The sequence below is a fragment of the Prinia subflava genome, chromosome 3, assembly GCF_021018805.1.
Source record: "Prinia subflava isolate CZ2003 ecotype Zambia chromosome 3, Cam_Psub_1.2, whole genome shotgun sequence".
Taxonomy (NCBI): domain Eukaryota; kingdom Metazoa; phylum Chordata; class Aves; order Passeriformes; family Cisticolidae; genus Prinia; species Prinia subflava.
In genome coordinates this window covers 96,246,231-96,272,458 of record NC_086249.1, presented here as the reverse complement: position 1 = coordinate 96,272,458, position 26,228 = coordinate 96,246,231, and the positions used below count along the sequence as shown (strand labels likewise).

General features: G+C 36.4%; 1 protein-coding gene across 1 annotated transcript in view; it reads right to left on the bottom strand.

Moving 5' to 3' along the window:
* IL1RAPL1 (interleukin 1 receptor accessory protein like 1) overlaps positions 1-26,228 on the bottom strand; it is a 685,196-nt gene that overhangs the window by 211,450 nt on the left and 447,518 nt on the right. The window lies entirely within an intron of this gene.

The following is a 26,228-nucleotide window of genomic DNA, read 5'->3' as shown; positions in this document are numbered from 1 at the left end:
TATTAAAGTAGCCTGTATAATTTTTTAAAAGCAATTTGCTGCAGACATTTTATTGCCCCAGAATTTTCATAGATGTCAGCTACTGTAAAATAATGGGCACATTACTCACGAACACAGGCTGCAGAAAAACAGTTTTTTCCAGAAATCCTGATCTCATTCTGTCATTCAGAAAGAATTCCCATTTTTCTAATATGTAGAAATCATCAAAGTTAGCACAACATGCACACCTGTGACCAGAAGATGTGTTAATTTAAATGAACAGCAAGAGGTCCAGCAGAGTTTGACCCTTTCACTGATATTCCTCTGAGGATAACATACGTAATGAATGGGTGGTGATTTAATTAAAAAAATGAACTCTTCCTGGTTGTGCATGATTAAGTTCACAGACCAATAAAGATTAACATTTAACATTTGCTTGTTTTAACAATGCTCCATGGGCCTGTAGAACTGCATGAGGAGAGCATTTTCTCCTGTAAAAGCTTACAGCATTACACTGGTTGATGCAGAATGATTCTGAAAATGGCTGGTCTGTAGAGAAGATTTTTAAGTGAAACCCAATCACAGGCATTAAAATTCATTCTAAGAATTTCAAATGAGAAAACTCAAACCAAAACAAAACTGATCAGGCTTTTAGTATCATCCTTTCCCTAATGCCTGCCTCTCACCACCAAAATTACAGCACACAAAGCTGTGTTAACAGAGGAGGGTTTTTTAATATTTCCTATTTCTTTGTGATTTTATATGCATTCTAGCAAGTATGGATAAAGAAAAGAAATCCCCTTTTTTCCATATATATTCAGTATACACGTGACTCAAATAGAAATTAGACTAGTGCTGGAAATTAGTTGACAGAAATGTGATATTATCCTGGTTATGTTTTTTAAAACATATATATGAATAGGTAATGCTGTTCTCAATCCATGTAAATAAGAAAGAAAGAAAGACATTCTCCAGGTGAAATAAAAGTGTTATCAACCTCATGAAACACAGCATTGACACAGAACTCTAAAGCTGTAGCAAAAAGCCCTAAATTTAATGCAGTATTTGTGCCCTTCAGCTTCAGAGATATAAAAGTTAAGTAAATAACTAGTGTAACCAGCTGATTTTCTTCTGGAGCTCCTATCATCCTAGCACTGGTACAAGAGCCAGTTGTGATGAAATCCTTGTAGAGATTCTTATCTGCCTTTTGTAAATATTGCAGGACTTAGCCACCAGATTTTTTTTTGTTCAATTGCCATCACAAAAAATAGTCCTTGATTCCTCAAGCATATTAAAGCAAGATTGGAAAAAGCCCTTGAGGATCACCTGGTCCAAACTCTTGGTAAAACCACACATACTCTGATGAAATGGGAGGGGGGACAGGAAGGGAACTGGATAAAGAATAAAGAAAGTTCTGATCGAGACCTTAGAACTACAAAGATTTCATCAGAGTTCTCACTTCCTCTGACGAAGGAACTCCACAGCAAGAGCAAAGTTTTGCTGATGTGGCAGGAAATTCTGGAAAACATTTTGCTGAAACAGAACCAATAGTTGTGACAGGAAAGCTGACAAGCCCAGTTACACTAACAGCCCCCCTCTATCTTATGTGTAAAGGCAACGAGGTGAACTCTACCTTCCAACTGGACTAGTAAACATTAAAGTTAAATGTTAAAACAGAAGTTTCACTTCTCCAGCTTTGATTTATTTACAAGTAGAAAAATGTATAAACTGGTGCAAAGTTGCTTATAAAGGTTAGGATGTGTACAAGAGTACAAACAGCAAGAACAGTGATTTTCTATTTTATTTTCTGTCTGGTTTTGGGACGTAAAATGGCTGCTATCATTTTAATTTACTCTAAAATGTGTATTTCAAAAGAATATGTCACTTATTTTATTGAGGCCAAACAAATTGCTGAAAGCATAAATTATTCATTACCCATCTGAAATCAATTTTAAAAATCCCCAAATCCTCCCCGTAAAATAACTAACAGAGTTGACTGATGTATATCTCCAGAGAATATCTTTCTGTGGATTAATTTAAGAACTATTCCTATGATGAGGGGAAGATGGTTTGTTCATGTATGTACAGATTTTACACACCCAACAAGGTAATCTTCTCTTCTAGCTTGCCCTTCCCCTGGGAATACTGAAGCTGATGAGAAAAAAATGCTGTGGAAAAAGAAATCCGTGCATGAAAAATGAAAGTTTTACTGCCTGCAATATTTAAAAACTGCAGAAGGCACAATACTAAATGCCTCAACCAAAGTATCCCTTCCTATAGGTGATTTGAATCTTGTATTCCTTTAAATAAGTATCTCCTGACTTAAAAAAAAAATCTAGTTCAACTCAGAGTTCAGAAAGGTGGTCAGAAAAACAAGCCGGCATGTCGTGTATGAGATCCCACAGAGTTTTATTGACTTAGTATCTTACAAAAAATCTTTTTTTTTTCTTCCTCTCAGCTTCCTCCTTCTGAGGAGGCTGTAGGAAATTAATGACCCGAAAAAAACTTGTTATAAGTCTATCAAGCTGTGATTGCATTGACATTTTTGGAAAGGTTAGGAAATACTTTCTATGCCTATGGTGCTGTCCTAGGATAGTTGTGGTTCCAGCTGCCCGCTGACATCCTGAGGAAAAGTTGAGGGGTTTCCCTCTTGATTCTGCACTGGTAAAGGCTACTCAGGTACCAACAGCCCAGGCCTGGCCAGGAGTTCACACCTGCTCCTACAAAAGCCTTGAGCAGAACAGGTATTTTGCACCATGAGGTTTCATTACCCCAGCTCAGGTGCAGAAGCACCTATCTAGAAGAACAGCCACAATTAGCACAAAATGCAAAAGGCGACCTGGGAACAGCAGCCATGGGAACACATTCCCCTCCTTGTGCCTGCTTTGCCCCAGATGAACTGAGAGATCAGCTCAGCCTCTCTGCTCTGGCTCTAAAGCCATCTGTAGCTGTTGCCTTCCCCTGGCAGGTGTCATCTCTCCCCTGGTAAGGTTCTGCTGATTTTTGAATCCCCTGTGATCCAGCTGCTGACCCCCACAAAGCCCCAGGGTGCAGGGGGCAACCTTTGCACTGCACAGAGAGTGGAGAATGACATTTCTGCTCCTCAGGCACAAGGAGGACACCCCTTTGCACAACTGCCAGAACTTAGAAGTTGGTGTTTCCAAAATGCAACAGTCCTTTCAAAACCCTTACATAAAATAAAACCCAAGCTCATATTCCCTAGTATAAATGATCAACCAATGAACTAATAAAGCCAATTTTGTAGGCTAAAGATATTTCTAATATAGTTCCAGACAGCAGAACTCTGCATAATGTAATCCGAGCTCTTGCACAATACAGGGCAGAAGATTTAACTGTGTTTCTTTACACTTGAAATTATCCTCTCCACTTATTAAAAAAGCAAAGTTATTTACATGGTATTAAAACAAACAAACTAACTAACTAACTAATTAACTAACTATATTTTACTGTTTCCAGTCAAAAATTCTTATATTTCCAGGAATTCAGTGCTTTGCTAGAGCTTAGATTCTCTTTATTCTCCACAACTCTTAAATAAAATATTCTCTGCCAAGTAAGAGAAGTATTAAAAAATTATTACGTTGTAAAATCAATTTTATATGTGCTAGAGTTTTAATCTACATCCATTCTGAACTGGCAGTTCAGAAATCATGTGGAAACAATACTAAATTAGTGACAACAGACGTTTACTTCTTTATCAGAGAACATAATTTTTAATTATATGTGCCAGTACAACTGTAATGATGTAGCCATTTATAATGAGGTACAACCAGCAAATTCGAAAACATTTTAATTAAAAAGTATAATGGTGAGAATGAAGTCTGTCTTAACTAAAACATTTAAATTATAAACAAAATGTTGTAGTAAATGTCTAGACCCAAATACATTAAGCTCCCAAAAAACACATCCACCCATTCCTCTCCAGCTCCCACATTTTTAGACACAAAATTGCTTTGCTTTATTAGATTAACACTAGGAGCTTTAGGTTTTTTCAATGGAAAAGTCATTAGAGAAGACAGAGTTGCAATAGCAGTGGCAGTTTCTATCTTTCTGTGCCTTTCTAGGTGGCAGAAGGCCCTGCATTTCCCTGCCTTGGTCCAAGGAAATTCCAGCAGCACCTGAGTGAGGGGATGCTCTGCTTTCATGGCCCCAGGCTGTGCTGGTGGCTGAGGCTTGGCTCCTTCCTCTACCCAGCCTCCAGCAAGGACCTCAGCAAAGCCACCAGGAGCTCTCCAGATGTTTTATACAAAAGTGAACACACCCATGCACTGTCACTTACCTGATAAATGAAAAGTCTAAGCTTACATTTCACGTTGGTCTTTTAGCCTTATTTTTAAAAAATATTACGGTACTGAAAATTGAGCAAATCCTTCATCTTCTCTATTTTTCTGTAGATAAAACTTTCCAGATTTTCATTGTGAGGATTTAAAACTATGAAAATATTATTCAAGAAAAGAAGCCTTATAACCTTAGTATCTTTATTTATATTGATACTGTGTTCTTGTACAAACATATTAACCATAAACACAAATGAGCCATGTTTTACTGATTTACTGAAGATGTCTTTTGTTATAACATCTCTGCTTCCATTTTGAAGAGTTTCATGAGTCATTAAATCATCCAACAGTGCACATAGAATAGAATGCCAAGTAAAAGGAAATAATTTAAAAGACATTTAGTTTTATTAACAATAGCAACAACAGAAAACTCACTATAAATGCTGACTTCTTATTAATAATTGAGTTCATCTCTATGCTGAGTTTTATATTTTTTCCTGTGCATTGCATAGCCACATACCCACTTGGACAAAGGATGCTGTTCTGTTGTTGGCCCATTTACAATCCATGGCAGGCTAAAAAGTACTCAAATCAGAAATAATAAACACGCAATTTTTTGCACAAATTCAGAAATATAGTGCAAATCTGAGAATATTCTTATTTAATTACTTAGGCAATTAAGCCACACTGTATGATTCAATTTAAGTCTAGCAAATGGGATGTAATAAAGACTGCAAATGCAAACTGTTTAGATTAATGTAAAGCCAAGGGTGTTGGTTATGCAATTCTCCTTTGCAATCAGCTGTCACTTGTTTCATTTCAGATAACTAAAACATCTAATAATTTTAATTTCCATACAAAATTTGGGAGGAAAGAAGCAAGCACAAAGACACATAGCAAAAATACAGAGATAAAACTGTTGTATGGTGGTGGTTGTTTCTTTTATTACAAATTCGGGCAACATGTGGCATTGAAAATATTGATACTAATAGAGGAATATCAGATGCCAATAGCTTGTTTCCTTAATAAAATATACATTTTAAATATGAAAAGCAAAAAATTTAAATTAACTACAATATATTCAGAGTGATACACTTCTAAAAGAGTGTTATTTCTAAGTAGCCAACTCTGATTAGTTCTATATACAAGTATTTGAGGGTCCTTGCAAAATTTTCTGGAGGATGCATTAAAAGCTCCTTGTGTATTGTAATTGATTCTTCATGTAATTCCTAAAAGTCATTCTTTTGTATAAAAACTAAGAATTTGGCAAGCTTACCATGATGTAAAAATATAAGAGAGGTGAGTCCGAGTAGGAATTTAGGCAGAGGCCTAGAGTGAAATATAGGCTTGGGGGAAAATTTGCAGTGTAATAGATAAGACCAGAGAGATTCAGCAAAGACTGAAGCAATTTTTATATGTAAGGACGTGATGGCAATTAATGCAGCCTTGAAGAAATGTGTGTTAAATAGAGGCACACTCAACTAAATTAGCTTAGGAAAAGTGTTTTGTATGCAAGGGATGACTTGGAAGAAAGTGTGTGTTGTACTTCCAGACTGATTCTGTGCCTGGAATTCAGAAAGGGGGATAAATGATACTATGAGAGATAACTTAAGTGCCTTTTCAAGTGTTTCTTGTGAAAGTATCTTCAAAAAAAATAAAGAAAAAAAGGTTAAAATGAAGTGTTATATATGACAATTACATTTGGCAGACAATTGGTTTTGGAGTGGGTTCACTTATAATAGATTAATTTAAGTGGTAAATGGAGGTGTTCGTCTAAATCATTACCTTGTTTAAAGGGTTTTTTAAACAAAATATCTGTATTTATCTGGATGGGAATTCTCAATCTGATGGTACGTATCTGAGATATAACCAAATACTCCATAACCATTTTCAATTTGCATAGGTTTGTCTAAATTTTGGTAGATTAATAACATCAAAAAAAAAATGTTAGAGACTATAGATATTTTCATAGAATCCTAGAATCACAGAGTGGTTTGGAACCTTAAAGATCATCTCCTTCCAACCCTGCTGGTGTGGGCAGGGACACCTCTCACCACATGACGTTACCTAGAGCCCCATCCAACTTGGTCTTGAGGACTTCTAGGGATGGAGCATCCACAACTTCTCTGGGCAACCTGTGCCATTGCCTCACCTCCTTCACAGTAAAAAAATTATTCCTAATAATTCATTTAAACCCAGTCTGTTTCACCTTGAAGCCATTCCCCCTGCCCTGTCACGCCAGGCCCCTGCAAAAAGTCTTTCTCTCTCTTTCTTGTGGACTCCCTTCAGGTACTGGAAGGCCACAAGTAGGTCATCCCTAAGCCTTCTCTTTTCCAGAACCCAAATTCTCCCAGCTTTTCCTCATGGGAGAGGTGCTCCATACTTCTAATTATCTCGGTGATTCTCCTTCTACATGTATTCACATGCATTTTTCCCGTTGCATTTACCTTATAGTTAAAATAATCAAAGTGCAGTTTTATATGAATCCATTTGAACAAAACTCACAGCAGCAGTAATTACAATTAGTCCTATTCTGATCCCATGGATCTATCAGTGACCATTTACAGCTTTCACAGCTGATGTGCATTAACTTGTGCAATGTAATTGTGAGAATTGATGCTTATTGGTGGGAAGACTACTTAAGATCACAGCTCCTCAAGGTTTATTTTAAGCCTTTTCTCATCAGTGTAGTATTTAAACTAGGTAGGTGACATTTAGAAGGTTTTTGTTTGTTTGTTTTCTTGGACTAAAATGCTTTGGAAGTTTTTAGCATAATTCTGTATGGTGTCTCAGACTTCTAGGTTACTGCTTGATCAGACACAGTTCAATAACCTGAGCATAAAAACACTAATGGCAATTTATTTTGCAGTGGAGCAGATCAGTGTCTCTTCTTCACACCTCACAAACCATAAAGAAATAAGAAAATCTTTATGGTACAGTAGTCTAAATACAGAAATCTTCTGTGAAATTTGTATTTACATGAAACATTTAGTTCAGTGTATGCTTGGTGAATTATAAAGGAATGATTTTCTATTTTATATTGAGAAAACAAGCAAATAAATTTATTATAATTCTGCAAAGCTTTATATTTCATCAAAATAAACTTAAAAATAAATAAAATTTATAAATATAAATTTATAATTAAAACTAAAATTAAATAATTTTAATTCATTGTATTTATTGTGTAATAATATTGAAGTGACATTTGTTTTAAAGAAGTATCAAGTTTAAAACCTAACTTGGGATAAAAGAGCAGAGAATAATATACACAAATTGTTACACAATGAAAGAACAGAATAAAGATAAACAGAACCAATTGTTTATAAATAGCAAATATTTTAATGTGAGATACAGATGTTTGATTGCTGAAACATATAGAAGAAATTTTCCTCAATAACATGTGAAACATAATTTTAGAGAAAATTTCCCCTGAACCAACTCCTTTAATTGTAGTATATTTGAACTGCAGAACTTGTTAATCAATGTCCACAGTTCATTGCAAACATAGCATTTTTGTAAATTGAGAAAAAAATGGGAAAAGCTTTAATGTTATTTTGAAAAAAATTCACTACACTTGTATTCATTAAAGCTTTTTGTGCCTACTGGATTATATAGGCATACAGGAAAATAATAAGTAATACTGATCTAAAAGCCAGCATACAATACTTGAAACCACTTTCCCTTATTTCCAGAGAGACTACTTTAGTGTAGTGTCTAAAGCTTCCCTCCATCTCATCTAAACCCCTGAGGTTAATCCAGCAGTTATTTTGAAGCTGATAGTGTGTGCTGCTCTGGCTTTACAGGTCTTGAATACACCATTGTGTTGAACAGGAAGAGAAAAGAGAGATTTATCAGGTGTGATATTTTGAGATGGCACTGATTGCCTGTCCAATAAGCTCTGCACTAAAGGTATGACTGTTATAACTCACACATAACATCAGCTGCTAAAACCAAACAGTTTTCTGAATACATAAATCAAACTACTGGACTGATGCAGACAAGTCTAAGACAAGCCATATATGAGAAAAAAAAGGGCAAAACCTCTAACTTTTAAGAGAAAACATCTGACATAACCCCAGTGAGCAATATTCTGTGACAAGAAGGATTTCTCCCCTTATCTCCAGCTTCCTTTCTCAGCAGCCCTGTCTGTGGCTTTCACCCCCCTCCTATTCAGAGTGGCAGTGACTGTCCACAGCTCCCATCAGACCTGTATCAGACTGTCAGTGATTTTAACATTTTAAGTTATTCTGCTTTTAATTAATTGTAATACTTTTGCTGAACAATGTTTGGATGGGTTCCATGCACTCTATGGTTCCATTGAAAATATGAGCAGGAATAAACACATTAAACAAGAAAAAGATATTTGAAAGCATTATTTCAAAACAATGAAATGTTTCTGAAAGCTACTGAAAGATGGTATTTGACACAAAGTTATGTCTGCCAATATACTTTTAGACTTCAAGTTTAAAAATGTAATTATTTGCCTTGGCTTAATCATTCTATATTCTTGTTTTCACTAGCTCTGGCTATTATTAACACAAAATATTACCAAAATATTATTGTTTCAGAGAGCTTATTTAAAATAAATCAAATCATCTTAGTTTGTCATTTAGGGAAGAGTGTGAACTAGATTTTTTTTTTTATTGACTACATATAATAAATAATTTATGCTAAAATGCAAATATGTATTGATCTCATTACAAACTGTATCATTACAGAAGTGACTGCTTACAACTAGTTTCAAGTTTAATCCATTCAGCAAATGATCACCTCTGACATCTGAAGAATCACAATGTTAGAGGCACACAACAAAAACTTTTCTTGCTGCAGCTTCCAAAGATTGTTGCAGCCAGCTACAACATTAACCTGGATTCTTGACAAGTGCTGCATCAGTTCATAGGAAAATCACAAATGCAAAGATAACTGTGTTTTACAAATAAGTATTTTTTAAAATTCATGAAGGTTTCTATTTAATTTTAACTTCAGCTTTTAACTGTAATTGTACTCACAAGGTATGGAAAACTATAAACTTAGCTTTGCAAAAATGGAATGAAAATTCAAATGTACCTTTTAAGACTAATCTTTAAGACGATCGAAACTATCCTTCAAACTTTATGAACCTGGGCAAGTTTTTTTCACAGTTTCCTGACTGAGCTAAATAAAGCACTTAGCCAAGAGCAGATGTGTAATTCTCCAATGGAAGTGGGGGCAGGGGAACTGAGAAGTAACATTATTTGGTTGGTGTTCTCGTTCATAGTCTAAAGAATAAAGTCTTTCATTGACTGCAGTGCTCATGACTCCTTCAGAATTTTCAAGGCTCATTATTTAACAAATGATTTAATAAGTTATTCAGGCTGTACAATACATTCAAAACCCAAGGATGGCAGAAAATAAATATTTTATAAGATAGAAAAATTTCTAAGTAACATCAGTTCCAATGTGATTTCATGAAAATTTGCTTTTATGTGTACATTTAGGAATAGGTATCCTGGGATACAGCCATCCCTATTAAAAAGTCACAAAAAAATCTGCATTTATTGCTACTTTTATTCTTGATATGGTAGCTTACCAACACATTGTACAGAAATTGTTCTAGAAAAAAAAAAAAAAAAAGCATCTTTGCCTTAAGTATGCCTTAAGAACATTAAAAATGTAACTTTAAAGCCTCCATTCAGGGTTACAATAGTTCATCCATCAGCAGATGTTTTCCCTTTGACAGGATGCTTATACTCCAAATACAACTGCTGGAGAGAGTGAAAGAATACACAGTGCTTTAGTGCTGAGGACTGAAACACAAATGAAATTTATATGGGTTCATGCCCTATTTGGGAGATGTATTTTTAAAGAAGAATTGGAAATGTCTTGGAAATAACTAAAGGATCTTGAAAGACAACAACATTCACTGTGTGCCACCACTGAATAATGAATTATTCAATAGCAGGATGCTCTAAAAGACCACAATATATATAGGCTGGCTGAATCCCCAGCTGGCAGGGTGCTTTAGTGCTGCCATGTGGGTGTGTGTGTGTATGGGAGAGAGTTTGGGAGACCCCAGAAAAGGCTCACACCAAAAGCATAATGGGTCAAATTCCAGTAGGCTTTCCAGGAAGAATTCACCTTTTTGCTTTGGTGCTTCTGGTGAAAGCCAGAAAGAGACAGAATTAAAAAAAAAAAAAAAAAGTATTGGAAAGACAAAGAAGTTGATTTGAGTTTGTTTTTCCTGTGGTGGGGGGAAAAAATCCTCCAACAAACAACCACAGATGAAACACGGAGGACTTTAACTCCAACATTCGGTTACTCTACCTGGGTCTGCAAGAGCAAAAATCCTTGCAGTTTCCCACACAGTTCATTGCTGGATTTTGAGAAACATCCATGGTTCTCCCAGGTGCCACATCCTGCATCTGGGCCAGGGCAACTCTGAATGTACAAACAAACGAAATGCTGCAGAACAGTGATGTGCAAAGGGACCTGGGGGTGCTGGTGGATGGAAAGTTGGATCTGAGCCAGCAGTGCCCTGGAGCCAGGAGGGCCAAGCGTGTCCTGGGGCACCAGGCCCAGCATGGCCAGCCGGGCAAGGGAGGGATTGTCCCCTCTGCTCTGGGCTGGGGCGGCCTCACTGCCAGGGCTGGGGCAGGTTTGGGTGCCACAGTACAAAAAAGACATTGAGCTGTTAAAGAACATCCAAAGGAGGCCATGAGGATGGTGACGGGTCTGCAGAGCAATGAGATGGTGAAGCCATGAGGGCCTGAGGGCACTGGGTTCCACCTGGAGGAGACTGAGGGGAGACCTCACTGCAGCTACAGCTTCCTCATCAGGGGAAGACAAAGGGCAGGCACTGATCTTTTCTCTCTGAGACCAGTGACAGGACCCAAGGGAATGGTCTGAAGTTGTGTCAGGGCAGGTTTAGTTTGGATATTGGAAAAAGGTTCTTCCCCCAGAGGGTGGCTGGGCACTGGCACAGGATCTCCAGGGAAGTGGTCACAGCATCAGCCTGACAGAGCTCCACAAACTTTTCAACAATACTCTTGGCAATGGTGTCATTCTTGGGGTTGTGTTGTGCAGACTTAGGAGCGTGACATAATCCTTGTGAGTCCCTTCCAACTCAGGATTTGTGTAATTCTATGATATTTTGGGGATTATGGAGTTTTTCTCTAGTTTTTAAGGACTGTTTGTATCAATAAGTTTACGGGGCAATGGAAAGAGACAGTCCTGTTTTGTTGGCTAAGATGTCTCATTAAAGAAGACAAAATATCAGCTGATTGCCTTATTTTGCCAAATATACATACAGATATATATATATATATATATTAGCATTTAAGAAGAAATGAGAGATACCTATTCCAGAACAGAAAATCCCTTGTGTTTATGTAGGAAGCTGAAGTCCCTGATTTGAATTTCTAACACATCTTTTAGTCATTTTCTTTCAGTAAATCTTCTCCCGCCCTTGGGGTCCCCCAGCACAGTTATTTTCCAGGGAGTACGGAACAGGAACTGAACATTTTCAGCCTTCCCCAAGTGTAATTTTCAAATCTTCTACATATATGTTGGATTTGTTCCAAGTTTCCAGTTTATCTTGAAACATAGACTCACTCCTGGAACTTGTCTGTCCTTTTTTCTTCTCTCTACTTTGAAAGAACTTAGAGGAAATAGACAGTAATACTTCTATTATCTGTCCATATGCTTTTGCTCCTGGGGAAGTTTTTCTGGTTCCCGTTAACCTTTCCTCTCTCTATGTAGAGATTAAGAACCCAATCCCTTTCCCTAACACATATTTCTTCCACTCAGAAAAGAAAATGTATCAGCTTTACTTTTTTTTTTTTTCGTCTAAGAGCTGAATCAATAAAAAATGGTGATAGAAAAGGCTGTAAACCAGCCTGGTTTAAACAAATCTGTACATACCATTTTTATCTATTGTAAAGCCTATAATAAAACACTATGGCAGGATTGGTAAAATGCTGATATTACATACTGTTTTTGAGGAAAAAATTGTCACACAAAATGCATTTTGCCATCATCTCTTGTTAACAGCTACCACACTGATTCACTGGTCTTTTTCTCTAAATTTTATATCAGAAAAAAAACCCCAAAACATTTCAGTAATCATGGGTTCTCTGAGGTGATTTCCAGAATAAATGTATTCTGTTGAATTAAGAGTCTTTTGGAAGCTCAGTGGACTAGAGAGGAGGAACAGGGAATAAAGCAAGCTTGACTAAATGTGCTGCTTAGTCAGAATCTCATGTCCTTTCTAGAAACTTGACTGGAAAATAAGATAACTGCACACTCTAATCTCAACATATCTGTACAGTGAAGATAGTCGCATATTTTGTACACTTAAATGTGCCTCCTATAAATTATTCAAATATGTTATTTCCACTCAAAATTTTCAAAAAATATGCCTATGTAGAAACTGAGTACTACAGACTAGACTGCAATACAGCCAGACCAAGTCAGGCAGAATTTCTGGGCCCATCAACTATATCAAATTGCTTTTCACAAAGATGAGGATCATCAGTAAAATACTGATTCTCATCCTTCCAATTTTGACAATCAATATTTCTTAGGTGATAAATAAAAATAAAATAAAAATGAAAGTAAAAATAAATACTGAAAATGAAAATGAAAAAGAAAAAATAAAAATAAAAATAAAAATAAAAATAAAAATAAAAATAAAAATAAAAATAAAAATAAAAATAAAAATAAAAATAAAAATAAAAATAAAAATAAAAATAAAAATAAAAATAAAAATATAAAAATAAAAGTATTTATTTATTTAAACAAAACCAGAAGGCAATTGAGACAAGCTAATAGCCTGGTGCTTCCCATGTCCCTGACAGATCCATGAGACCAAGGCAAACCAAGGCAGTGTACCCAGGTTAAGGAGCAGTCAAGACCCCTGTGTGCATACAGCTACACACTGCATCTCGTTTGCATCACCTATCATTATGTTTGCCAGTAGGAGTCCATCTGAATCTCTCCTTTCCTATGATTGTGCTAGAACCTCTGAACTTCTTTACCTTTCCTACTTTTCATCAAACCTTCTGATTTGTATTTACTGCATATTTCTTTGTCCTCAATATGTGTCCTCAATACCAGAAACTTAATGAGACTTGACTTTACCACTATTTTTTCTGTAACTTCTAAGATGTCACTCTAGAAAAAATCTTTCTTATCTTCACCACTGCTCCATGGCAAAGGTGTATTTTCCCACGTCTCAGCTTTGTCTATCCTTTCTTCTACTCTCACAACATATCCTCTTTAAAGGGTTTGATTCCTTTACATTCAATTCACACACTTCCTTAGCAACACACTGAATTTTTTCAAGTGTAAATCTATTCTCTTACACATTTTAACACTTGTCACATCCAATTCTGTTCATAAGGTGCTATCATTTTTTGTAGTATTACCATTATTTTTTCCAATAACAGGATCACTCTTTAGTAGTTAAAAGAACACATGGTATTACCCTTTTTCTGCTTTCTTCCACTCTAGTTCTCAGTGAGACACAGAATAATCTGTTTATGTCATGCTCGTGTCAATTACTGTTTGTATTTTAGCACCTCTTAATGCTGATATTGGGGGAGAAAAGTTTATAGCTGTTTAAGGAACAAAAAATGTTTATATAAAGTGTATATGCAGTTAATTCCAACAGATTACACAGTAATGCAACATGGAAGCAGAGCTATAACTGATAAAAGTTATATGAACTACTTCTCCTTACATTTCACAGCCTGTGATTGAAACAGCTCTGGCATGACAACTGGCAGAGGATAACTCTTAATAACACAGTGGCACACAATCATGAGAGTAGTATTGTAGTGTTGTGATTGCTGTAAGCATGACCAGATCCTTTAGGATGAGCAGTCCCAGTTTCCTGAGTCCACCTCAACCTGCAGTGAACTGCAAGAGCTCTTGGTCAGCCCTGCAAGCCCGCAGGTGTCCTGCTGGTGTGCAGAGCCTGCCAGGAGAAGGTGTCCACCTCCCTGGAACCAGCTGATGCTGACAGCCTGACTCTGCAAGGCTCATTCTCCTTTGCTCTCCCCTTCTCTATTGCAGTGTTTGAGTGGCCTTGCCAGCTTCCCTCCCTCTCTCTGGGACCTACAGCTTCGTGTCCTTCCCCAGTTTCTCCTGACAGATGGTTCATTGTTCCCAGTGAGACACTGAGATACCTCCCACTCTGATCCAAAGCAAATTGATCACTCGGTCCTTGGTTGCAGTTCTTCAGACCGGGGTTGCAGCTCCAGGAATGATCCATAGATAATTACATTACCTATGATCCATAGATAATGAGTTCTGAGGCTGTTTTAGCCACGATAGTGCCATGGTAATAATGTATAACCCAATGAATTGGCATCTCTGTTCCTTCAGTAGTTCAACAAACAATGGCTGGATTCTGTCTTGCCACAAGTAATTCTAAGCTTGTGCTGGGTTGACAATTTGTTTCCAGATCCTCCTCACCTCAGCACCTGCCATTCCTCCAAATATGGTCAGAGGCCTTTCCTGACAGGAAAAGAGATTTAATTTTCCTACTGCAGCTTATTACGCCAAATCTGAATTACTCCCTGCATTTCTCCTTTAGTTTTCACTCTCCTCAATTGCATTTTACTCTAAGAGCATAATAAATATCCAACTGTGTTGGACAATATTGCTTCTAGCTCAGAAATCTGACTTCATGTAGCTGAGCAACATCAATGGAAAATATTATTTAGAGACTCGTCACCTTCTGCAAACCATTCTCCCACAGAGTTGATCACCCTTTGTCCCCTTTCATTCTGTACAACATGGGCAAGTCACCTCCATTTTCTAAAGAAAAAAGACATTCAGCATTCCTCTCCAGCAACATTTTTTTTAATTCTTTCTCTTCAATTACTATGGGCACAGCTATCCCTAGCTGAATTTCCATATATTTTCCAGAAACCACTAAAACACAATCTTTAGTATACTCTGCAGATTATATGAAAAGAAGTACCCCATTTTCCTTCTTTAATAGCTTCCTTAAGCCAAAATTTTCAACTCACCTTTCTCAAATTTCTTTTTACCTAACCTGAATCACTATTTCAGTCCATTCTGAACATAAAAATATGATCTCAAATCCTGTTGTAATTTTCTCCATGGTTACCAGAGTCCCCTTTGCCTTGTGCATTTTCCTTTTAAAATATTTCTTTCATGAAACCTCTCCATAGAAAACAAATTTACTTTCCATTGTTACACGGCAACACATTCCAGAACTGTACTCTCGCCCAAAAATTTACCACATGTGTCTTCAGGGTCTTAGACCTGTAGTAGAAAACCACATCTCTCCTAATATTTATTGCAGAAAAACAGCCCAGACAAATCCAGCATTTGCACTGCTCTGTTTCAGATTACTAATTGAGAAAGAATGGCTTCCTAGTTGTGTTTTATTTCAGCTATGAAAGAGTTTGGGTGGATACCCATTAGAGTCATGATCCTCATTCAGGATACCAAAGCTACAATGTCCATTTGACTTTTGATTAGTATTTTACTGGATGCCCAACTGTAAATTTAATTTCAGTTGTCTAAACCATGTTTTTTCACACTGTTCCTTCTTGCTGCTTTGTTCTCATCATCAATAATCTCTATTTGTCTCCATCCGTCCAGACTTTTGGATGTCAATTTCAAATCATATTTCTTACTCAAGTCATCATATCTAGGTTATCTATATCTTGACAAGTTTTATTTTTACAACCAAGACAATGAATGTCTATAATTTTAACCTTCATTAGCTTAGTCCTTTTTTTCCATTTCAAATGAAAAGCTATTCAAGATGTACGTGACGAATTCATAATTCAGTCCTATTACTTTGATGATACAAATTCCCTCTTTTTATTTCTCTGTTGAATTCCTCTCTTTATCATATCATAAATGAAAGCAGAGAAAAAAGGCTTCACAGTATGTCAATAGTTTTTTCCTTTATCCTTCAGTATCAAGGATTCACCTTGCACTTGCTACTCACAAAGTGCTCACAAAGCAATTCCCCCTCCATGTCCTCAAGGGCAGTTACCCATTTATAATTAACAATGAATTATTGTTTCCTTCTGATTGTTTATGTATTAATCATAATGCTATTATGGGCTCTTTTTCGCACGTACACTGCAAGCTATTTAGGAAAAGAAGAGCTTTTCTTCATTATACAAACACATGTTAAGTGGGGTCTGGACAAGACCTTCTTCTATTGTGAAAATGGAATTATAAAATGAGAATCATATATTTTTTTTAATGCATAATTTTTGGGTGCATACTTTGTATAACAGGAAAGTTTCATATCAAAATGTCATACCAAGACACGGAGAGAGATTAGTTCTCTTCCTCAATGGATCTTCTGTGACCCACAGTTAAATGAATTAGCTCAATAAATTAGTATCTCTGAATCCTTATTATTAAATTCTCAATTGCTATCTAAAAATTACTTTATTGGAGTAATACTAGCAAAGTACAGTCCATAGGTATTCTGTGAGCTGTACTGTCATATTACAATTACTTTGATATAAATATTAATTATTAATATAGTCATGAAAAGTACAATTACTTTCTAACATGAATGCAGCATTTTTACTTTCTCAGGTTCTTCTCATTCACATGGAATGAAATAATTCCAATATTCTGACAATAAAGTGAAGTGTAAGTTCTTTTTATTTTGCTGATAGTTGTGATGTAATTTTGAACACTAATGCGAATGGTAAAATGAGTATAAAACACAATTATTTGATGCACTTAACGAAATCAAAGGAAACAGTCCAGGAGTGACAAAACTACTTCAGAATGATGAAAGCTGTTATCACCTTTGGGTTTTTTCATGTCATCAGAGTGTATAGTAAGAGTGTGGTATCAATAGGCTGAAATAATGGAAAATTTGAGTGCTGCACAGGAAGATTATCTGAAATATTTGCCTTGGGAATTAATCTACCACTGTACCATGGTACGATGCAATACATGAGATTTCCATGCAAAACCACAGAAAGGACAAGTGGGTGTACACTTAGCTCACTTCTGACCAAATTCACCCCCTTGGGGATTGGCATCCAAGAGCTGTCAAATGCAGGTCAAATATCCATGTTCTGAGAGAACCTGTACTGCTTGTAACTGGATTTAAATTCACAACTGCATTTAGTGTCAGGGCACTTAATGCAGCCTATGAGAAACATCCACAAGATTATCAGCCTCGACATAAATATAGAGGAGGAACCATTCACAAAAGGCTGGTATCTCACAGCTGGTGCATGAGGCACATATACAGGATACACACCCATGTCTCACAGCAGAGAAATTTTAACTAAGAACCCCAGGTATCATTCTTGAAGGACATCTTGACAGATCTTTCTGTTTTCTAAATTCTAGCCAGCTGCTAAGAGCTAAGGAAGAGTCCACCCGTACAAATCAGATCAATTTCTAAACTGAGGTTATGTGAGCCATACAATTAATGAATCAATTGATATTTTGCCCCTGCAATTTTTTGAGTCGTTTGCATAAAGTATGAAACTGTCTCTGGGGATAGAGCATAGAGAGAGGAGGAATGTGAAACCTAACCTACTGAGTCTCTGAGTTTCCAGGAAAACAGAATATAAAACTAATGACTGATTACAAAAGTTTCCTTGCAATTTCCAGGCTGAAACTTCTTAGTGTAGTTAAATGATGAAGTCATTCCTTGAAACTTACACTTGTTATCAATCTAAGGCTGAAATTAAGAAAATTATTATTTTCTTTAAAATGATTTTTTGCTGTACATATAAATTAACTTTTATCTCCACGACAGCTTGTTTTCACAGCTGGTCTTTTAACTTTTAATCCTCAATTTGGCTCCTGAACAGAATCCACACATCAGGTTCTTTATTTAATATTCAATCCCCTTCCTGACGCCTGTCAGAAACCAACTTTTGAACAGCAAAACATAAAGAAGTGCACTTTAATTGTTCATTAAAAGCCTTCTGTGCAGATCAGCAAGAAAACCCTTAACATCCCATAAGTGCTGGATTTGCACACAAAAATATTTTCACAATCTTTTCTACTTCAGTTTTCAGAAATATTTGTCAAGTGTACTACTCTATATTTAAGAACACATATAAACAAAAAGGTGCTCTTTTCAAGTACTTAGTTTATATAAAGTGTGTATATATCTCTCAAGATGACTTAACATGGGTAAAATAATGAGACATCATTAAATATGCTCAATAATAGTCATACTCAAAGCTCATAAAACAAAGAAAGATTAATCCCTAATGATTACCATTCCGTAAAACCTGTTGTGTTATTGTAATGCAAAGGAGTTGAAAATTAATGATTTCAAAATAAAAATAACAATAATTAGTTTAAAAATATTATGTTCTTTGTTAGTGGCAAGCAAAGAATTGTGAGAAATCACAATATATGAACCTTATCAAATCTCACTTTTACTTACATAGAATATACCAATACACATATACATACAAGCTACTGCATTCTTATACCAAGGAGCTCTTGCAGTAATCAATTTTGATAGGATACATGAGCATCAGTTCTGTCTCATTTCAATTTGTTAGTTCTTTCCTTTCCACTGTCAGTTCCTTTCACCAGTTGTCAAACTAGAGCAACAATAAAAACACATCAAGTTACTTTGCTCTATATGAAATATGTTAAGTATGTAACTTAACAATTTCTTTCAGATGATGAAAAGAGATCCAGAAGAATCAAATATTACCTTTACTTATTTTAATGGCATTTTTTTCTTTAATGAGCTCGAAAACAGTGGCTTTAATTTTAACAATTCAGTTTTTAAATTGCATTTTACTTCAACCACAAACTGAGACTTCAAGAACAACTCCCCACACTTTTAGCTTCAACGTCTGAACAACTTAAAAAATTATATCATGTAGAGGGAAAAGAAATGGATTTTAATTATATGTTCTTTCATAATTAGTTTTCGGTTTTGTTTAGGTTGTTGAGGTTTTGTTTGCTTGCTTCATTTTGGGTAGGTTCTTTGTTTCTTCATTTGTTGGGTTGTTTGGGTTCTTTCCTTTGCTTAAGTTTGTTTTTTTGAGGTTTATTTAAGTGTAGCTATTGAATAAGCATAATGCCTACAGCTTTGTGCTTTGCTCCTCCAAAGGAAGTAGGAGACCTGAAACTCATTAATCATGAAGGGGCTGTGCTTTACCTTGTGACATTGATCATGCCAGCCCCTAATCGATCACAAGCACTGTAGGGGCATTTAACTCAGTTTGAGGTCTAGCAAAGAAAACCATACATTATTCAGAGATGTCTGGAACTCAAGGGTCAGGAAGACAGATTGCATAAAGAACTGCAAAACTAAAGGAGTTTTACGTTCTGACATAGATGCAATAGCTTCAGAGAAGATTAAAAGTGTGGAATAACAGTAATGGAAACTTTATTTATTTACCAAAACTACTGTAGTACAAGTTTCTTATCTCAGCGAGCTATCAGATAATAATGATCTTTAGATGCAATCGACCTGTGTGAATTTAAACTCGTGACCTGAATGTGACAGATCATATATCCCTCTATGGCTTCCTGAAGACAGCAATTTGGCATTTGGAATTACCTTTTTTGAAATAGATAAAAGCATAGTGATCTTTGCATGGCATAAACAGGGATCAGACAATATATGTTAAAACCTTTGTGAAAGTACTTTTTTTTTCAGCAACCCTTGATTAAAAGATTAAGAAATTGATAAATGGCCCTCATGTCACAGAACTGTTAGATATGTGGCTTTGTAAGCTATGAAGAGGACCCAAGTTAGCAAGCATTCATAAATGCAACAGCCAATTCTATCATGGAGCTATGCAGAAATCTTCAGAAAGAAAATATTTTTTTTTTTTAATTAATGCAATGCAGGCAGTCTGAAGGAAAGACATTATGATAGATCATTGTTCCAGACTACTTATAATATAGACTTCTGGTGGTCTTAAAAAAGATGCATGGAAGGGGGCTGGCTGTTCTCTTTTTTTAATCTGTTTTTATCTTTTTGTAAATCCACAGAATTGTTAGGTTTGGAAAAGGTTACTAAGACTATTGAGTCCAACTGTTAACCCAGCTACACTGTCTTCACCATTGAACCTATGTGCCACACTGACAAGTCTTTTAAATATCTCCAGGGATGGTAATTCCACCAGCTCCTTGGGAACCTCTTCCAGTGCTTGATACAACCTTCTCCATGAAGATATTTTTTTCCTAATATCCAATCTAAACTTTCCCTGATCCAACTTGAGACCATTTCCTCTTGTCCTATTACTTTCCACTTGGGAGAAGAGATCAACCCCTGCCTTGCAACAATTATTTTTCAGAGTGATAAGGTCTCCCCTGAACCCTCTTTTCTCCAAACTAAACAACCCCAGCTCCCGGAGCTGATCCTCCTCACATTTATGCTCGAGACCCTTCCCCAGCTCTGGACTCGGTCCAGCCCCTCAGTGCCTTTCTTGTAGTGAGGGGCCCAAAACTGGACACAGCATTTGAGGTGTGGCCTCACCAGTGCCCAGCACAGGGGGACAATCCCTGCCCTGCCCTGCTGCCACACCATTGCTGATCCAGGCCAGGAGCCATTGGCCTTCCTGGCCCCTGGGCACACCTGGCTCATGTTCAGCTGCTGCTGACCAGTACCCCCAGCTTCTTTTCCTCCACACACCTTCCCAGCCACTCTTCCCCCAAACCTGGAGCATTTTCTGGGATTGTTGAGATCTGAGTACAGGATGCAGTATTTGACCTCTTTAAGACTCATGCAATTTGCTCCAGTCTGTCAATTCATCCTGCTCAGGTCCCTCTGCAGAGCCTTCCCACCCTCCAGTGTATGAACACTCCTGCCCAGCTTGTGGTCATCTGCAGACTGACTTTGGGTGTCCTGGATCCCCTCATCCAGATCATCAAAGAAGATCCAACAGGACTGGCCCTGGTGCTGAGTTCTGGTGAACACCACTGGTGTCTGTCTCCAGCGAGATGTAACTCCATCCCTTCACCAATTTCTGGGCCCAGCCATCCAGTCAGTGTTTATCTAGGAAACTGGGCACCTGTGTAAGCTATGAGCAGCTAATTTCTCCAGCAGAATGCTTTTAGAAATTACGTCAAAGAATTTTCTAAAGCCAGGGAAGCAATATCCACAGCCTCTCCTTTACCTGCTAAGTGGATCATCTTGTCATAGAAGGAGATCAGTGAGTCAAGTGGGACTTGTGTTAAACAGCTCAGCCTCTTCCTTCTCCTTTATTGTTGTATTTCTCTCCACACATAAAGGACGAAAATTCTCTTTAGCCCTCCTATGGTTGTTAATGTATTTAGAGAGATATTTTTATTGCCTTTTACAAAACAGCCAAATTAACTTCTAGTTGGCCTCAGCTTTTCTGATTTTATGCCTTCATAACCTCCTGACATCCTTGTAATCCTCCTGAGTGGCCTTCCCCTTTTTCCAAAGGAGGTAAACCCTCTTCCTTTTGTTCCCAGAATTGCTGCTGGTTTCCAGCCAAATCTTTCTGTTAAGCCAAGCCAGTCTTCCCTGTCAGCTCACCTTTTAGCACACAGACACTCCTGTCCCTTGAATTTTTCCATCTTGAGGACTGTCCAGCCTTCCTGGACTCCTCTAGCCTTCAGGACTACCTCCAAAGGGACTTTGTCAGTCTTTTAAACAGACTTCCCTCCAGGAGTCAAAACAGCAGTTCTGCTGACCCCCTCCTTGTTTTTCACCAGTCATTCGTCTGATTATACTGAATTGCTTTACTTCAGCATGAACAACCATTCTGTAATTCCAGTTATTGTATTCCTACATCCAATTTATTTAATTGGCTAAAATGGGCAGAAATTGGCTTTTTCACCCTCCAGAGAACATTCAACTTCCAAATGACTTAGTCTGGTTTCTGAGTGAAAAATTGATGTTGCTAGCTGACCAGCCATCTCTGATCAGGTAGCTCACATCTAAACAAATAATCAAATCTTCAGGGAGATTTACACAAACAGCAAATAATTCCAGATAAATCTGAAATGAAAACATACACATAGCAAACATGTAAGGCATAAGAATGTATATCTATCAATTTGTATTTAGAAATATTTACTAATTTCCTCTCAGTTTTTTGTTTCTATATCACTATTGTTCGTTGATAAACAGGTAAAACATTCTTTTCTACACATTTCCAGGGTACACGCAGCACTTTAAAAGCACAGATAGTGCTCTATCCTTCAAATACATAGGTTGTCCTGCTATAAATATTTAATAAAAACTTCAGCCAAAAAACCTCAGGCCTTTACTTTCATATAATTATTTTCTAATTGCTTTGCTTCTTGTTTCAGTTTACCCAACAGACTCTGATAGATTTTGTTCCCTGTTAAAAGCCCTGATCCAACTTTATCCAAGGTGGTTGGACCATCTTTCTTTTCTTGTATGCAGATCTTATGCATAATAAGTCAAAACTTGATGCCTACTAGCATTTTCCTATAAACCAATATTTTTCATATGTTCTCATAAACCATCTTTGTAATGAATTGTCACATTAACAAAACCATAAAGTTTCAAGTGCTTTTTTTTTTTTTTTTTGGTGTATGAAATGCCACCCCAGGGTATTCCAAAGGTTTCATTGGCAGTGTCTGATAGAACTTCAGTGAGAAATAGATACTTGGGTAGGCCTTTGCTTTTAGCAAGCATTTCATTTGAAAAATCAGTAAACTCTCTCCCATGAAATTATCATTCCATACAAACTCCTCAAATTAATTTAAAAAAAAAAAAAAAAAAAAAAAAAAGGTGGGATTTTCAGCCAGCTCTCAAAGACAATTAATACTCAATACATGTTGTGGCTTCACCAAAGCTCTGGAAGTCAGCTGTGGTACCTCTAGGAATCCCTTGCTCTGCCTGTGCCTTACCACAACCAAGCACTCATTTAGTGTATATCAAACTATTGCAAAAGAAAAAAAAAACCAAACAAAACCAAGCTATAAACTCCCCTCATGGTTTGCACTTTCTTTTTCTAGTCTGTGTTTCGTAATTTCCTCCAGAATTAGAAAAGGTTCACGAGAGTTTAACATTCCCTCCATTAAAAAAGGACCTCTATAGTAACACAGTATTTGTCTTCCAGAATTTCTCACATCTTGGATGATGTCTCCAGTATTTTAATAATGTAATTTCCATTTCAATTGATGTTATCTACATCATTAATATATGGAGATAGAGATGCAAATACTGAGAAAATCTCATTCTATATAAAACATGTTTACAAGATAAATTGTTGAACATAGTTCAGTCAAAGCTCAACATTGTAAATATTAATTAAGCTGTGCTAAAAAATTGTGACTGCTTCCCAAGACTTGGGAGAGTTTTTGAGAAGCAAAACCTCATATGTATGGAATATATCCATGGCTATATTTCTCTTATATATCAAATATATCTCTGAATTAAGTCCAAAGTTAAAATCTTTCAGCAACTGCTCACATGAAGACAAAGATCCTCTTAATGCTTACTGTCACATTAATGTATTTTACAAATATAAGCTGGCATACAGAGAGGGAAGATATGTTCCTTTATTCACTACTACAGAAAGCTTAAATGAAGTGCATGATCAAGTCCTTGTTTGCATGGGATTGAATACGAGATGGATTTCCCCGTTCCTTATAGTGGGTGCCTTATAATGCTGTTGTTTAAAAGATTTATTCCTTCTTTGTTCAAAAAACCAAATTCTTCTTTAAAAAGACATTATATGAAATTTTATTATTTAAACAGTTCTAGTTCAGAGAACATGAATGGCACTAAATTCATCAGTGCCTCCCTATCATCTTTAAGCAGAAGGATTACAGCAAAGAAATATTTTTTCTGTGCTTTATCTGCAGTCTCAGAGGGAGACTATGGCAGACCTAATTATATTCACAATGAACTAAGAGGAAAGCGGTTCTAAGGTGAAATTCTCATTAAAACAATAACTCATATCTCCCTATGTTAATTCATAAATAGATGCTGAACTGTAGGATGAGGAGTTTCTCATACGTATCAACAATATTTAGTGTTAATGAGCTTTTTAAATAGTTGTCATGAGAAGTCATGTACCCAGAAATTTGATAAATTCCAGTGACAGAGAGGAATAGACCCACACAGACAGTGAGCCTTCAACCTATACTCAAAGCATGACACTTTACTCCATGCTGTATCTGAATTACCCATTAGCCAAGATAAGTGGAAAGAATCTGACACCAAATGTCATCAGGAAGATACATAAAGGTCATTAGCTTATTAATTTTACACTCAGCACTTGTGCAACATTGGATGGCATCACTTTCATTACATGCCACAAGAAGGGCAATGATACAGAACAATAAAACATCATTTGAGGAGACTTGCAGGTGAGTTTTCAATAGTAGAACATAGAATGACAACAATTGTCTTACATGTTCAGAAGACAAAATTTAGGGCACAATTTTTGACATAAATTTAAAGTTCAAAAAGTTTTAGCAGTTTCTTCACGGTTATCTTGGACAGTATTTAGTGATATCTAATACTGCATGGCAACTTTTATATATTTTATTACCTTTGAAGCTCAGCTCTAAAACTTATTTCTCATTGACATGACTAGGACATTGCAAACTTTAGCATCTCTCTTCAAATCAAGTAATCCCTTCAGTCTAGTTGATATTGCAAAATGTGCTCCAGGCATTTTCTTTTTAGCACCATAAATGAGATAGCGTTCAGCTCTCTTGCATACTTATGCTGCATATAAAAATGAGGAACATTTATAACTATTGCTGAAATCGGGTGAAGCTAGAAATCTAAATTTAACCTTCAGAAATGTGAAAAATGATGCATCTAAATTTCTATATTTTTCACTCAGATTAAAAATGCTTACAAAATACCGAAGATCTGCAAGTATCTGAGTTCAGGAGGAATTAAAGTGTTCTGATGTCCTTAGCTGTACATCTATGACCAAAATTATAAATGAGTTTGGGTTAGCAAGGAGGCAGAAGAATAATTTGCCCCTAGTTTTGGTTATTGTTAAATGCATATTAAATTATTGGAAAATATGCCATTTCTTTAAAAATAAAATAATGATTTATAAGGTTTTTTTCACAACCATTTATGCTCACATACTCAAATGCAATAGGCATCTAATATTAAACTCAGTCCAAGCAACAGTCTCAGTAAATATAGATTGAATTGAAAGTCAGGCATCTCAATATCATTTGGGATTTGAGTCATGGTAAACAGTGAAAAAGCAAACTAAATGAGGTTCACAATGTCAATGTTATTTCAGAGGAATAGAAAAAAGAAACAACCCAGGACTGTGAATTTTGACATATTCTGTGATTTTTTTTCCAGCAAAATCAGTATTCTTGCTTTAGGGACTCTATTGTGAGCTCTTATGAGAAACTCAAGCCTAGACGTGGTTTCAGTGAGTGAATTATATCTTTGGGAGGAAGAGCAGAGGCAAATTTGAGAACAGACCTGCAGGCTCAAACTATATAGTAAATTTTCTTTATATTCACCTGTGTTGGAGGCATACAGCTTCAATCTCATTTAAAATGACAAATTACTTTTCCCCACTAGCCTCCCCTACATTTACCCCTGCAAATCAGTGGTCGATATGTATGTCCTGTCTGCTATTTTGATTTAATTTTATCTTGTATTAAAAATATAATCTGTCTGAAAGTGTGTACACAGGTTCCCCAGATTACTGAAGTATTGCTATGGTAGTGCCCTTTAAATATCAGCTTCATCAGCAGAGGCTTAAAAGACTTTGAAGTGGCTGGTGAGATAGAGAGGAGACAAAACACACAACTTGCATTTTCTACAGAAATGCTATAACTGTGGCTGCTATGGTGTACCTCCACCCCTGAGTGTAAGGGAAACATTCCACGCCTTCCTCTACTGGAGAGCTGAGCTATCAGCTATTCTAGTTTCTGCTCTCTCATTCTCTTTGAAATACTTAGGAAAGCAGTGGATCTGAAAATTATTAAACTACATGTCATAAATATCTAATAAGCTATATTACG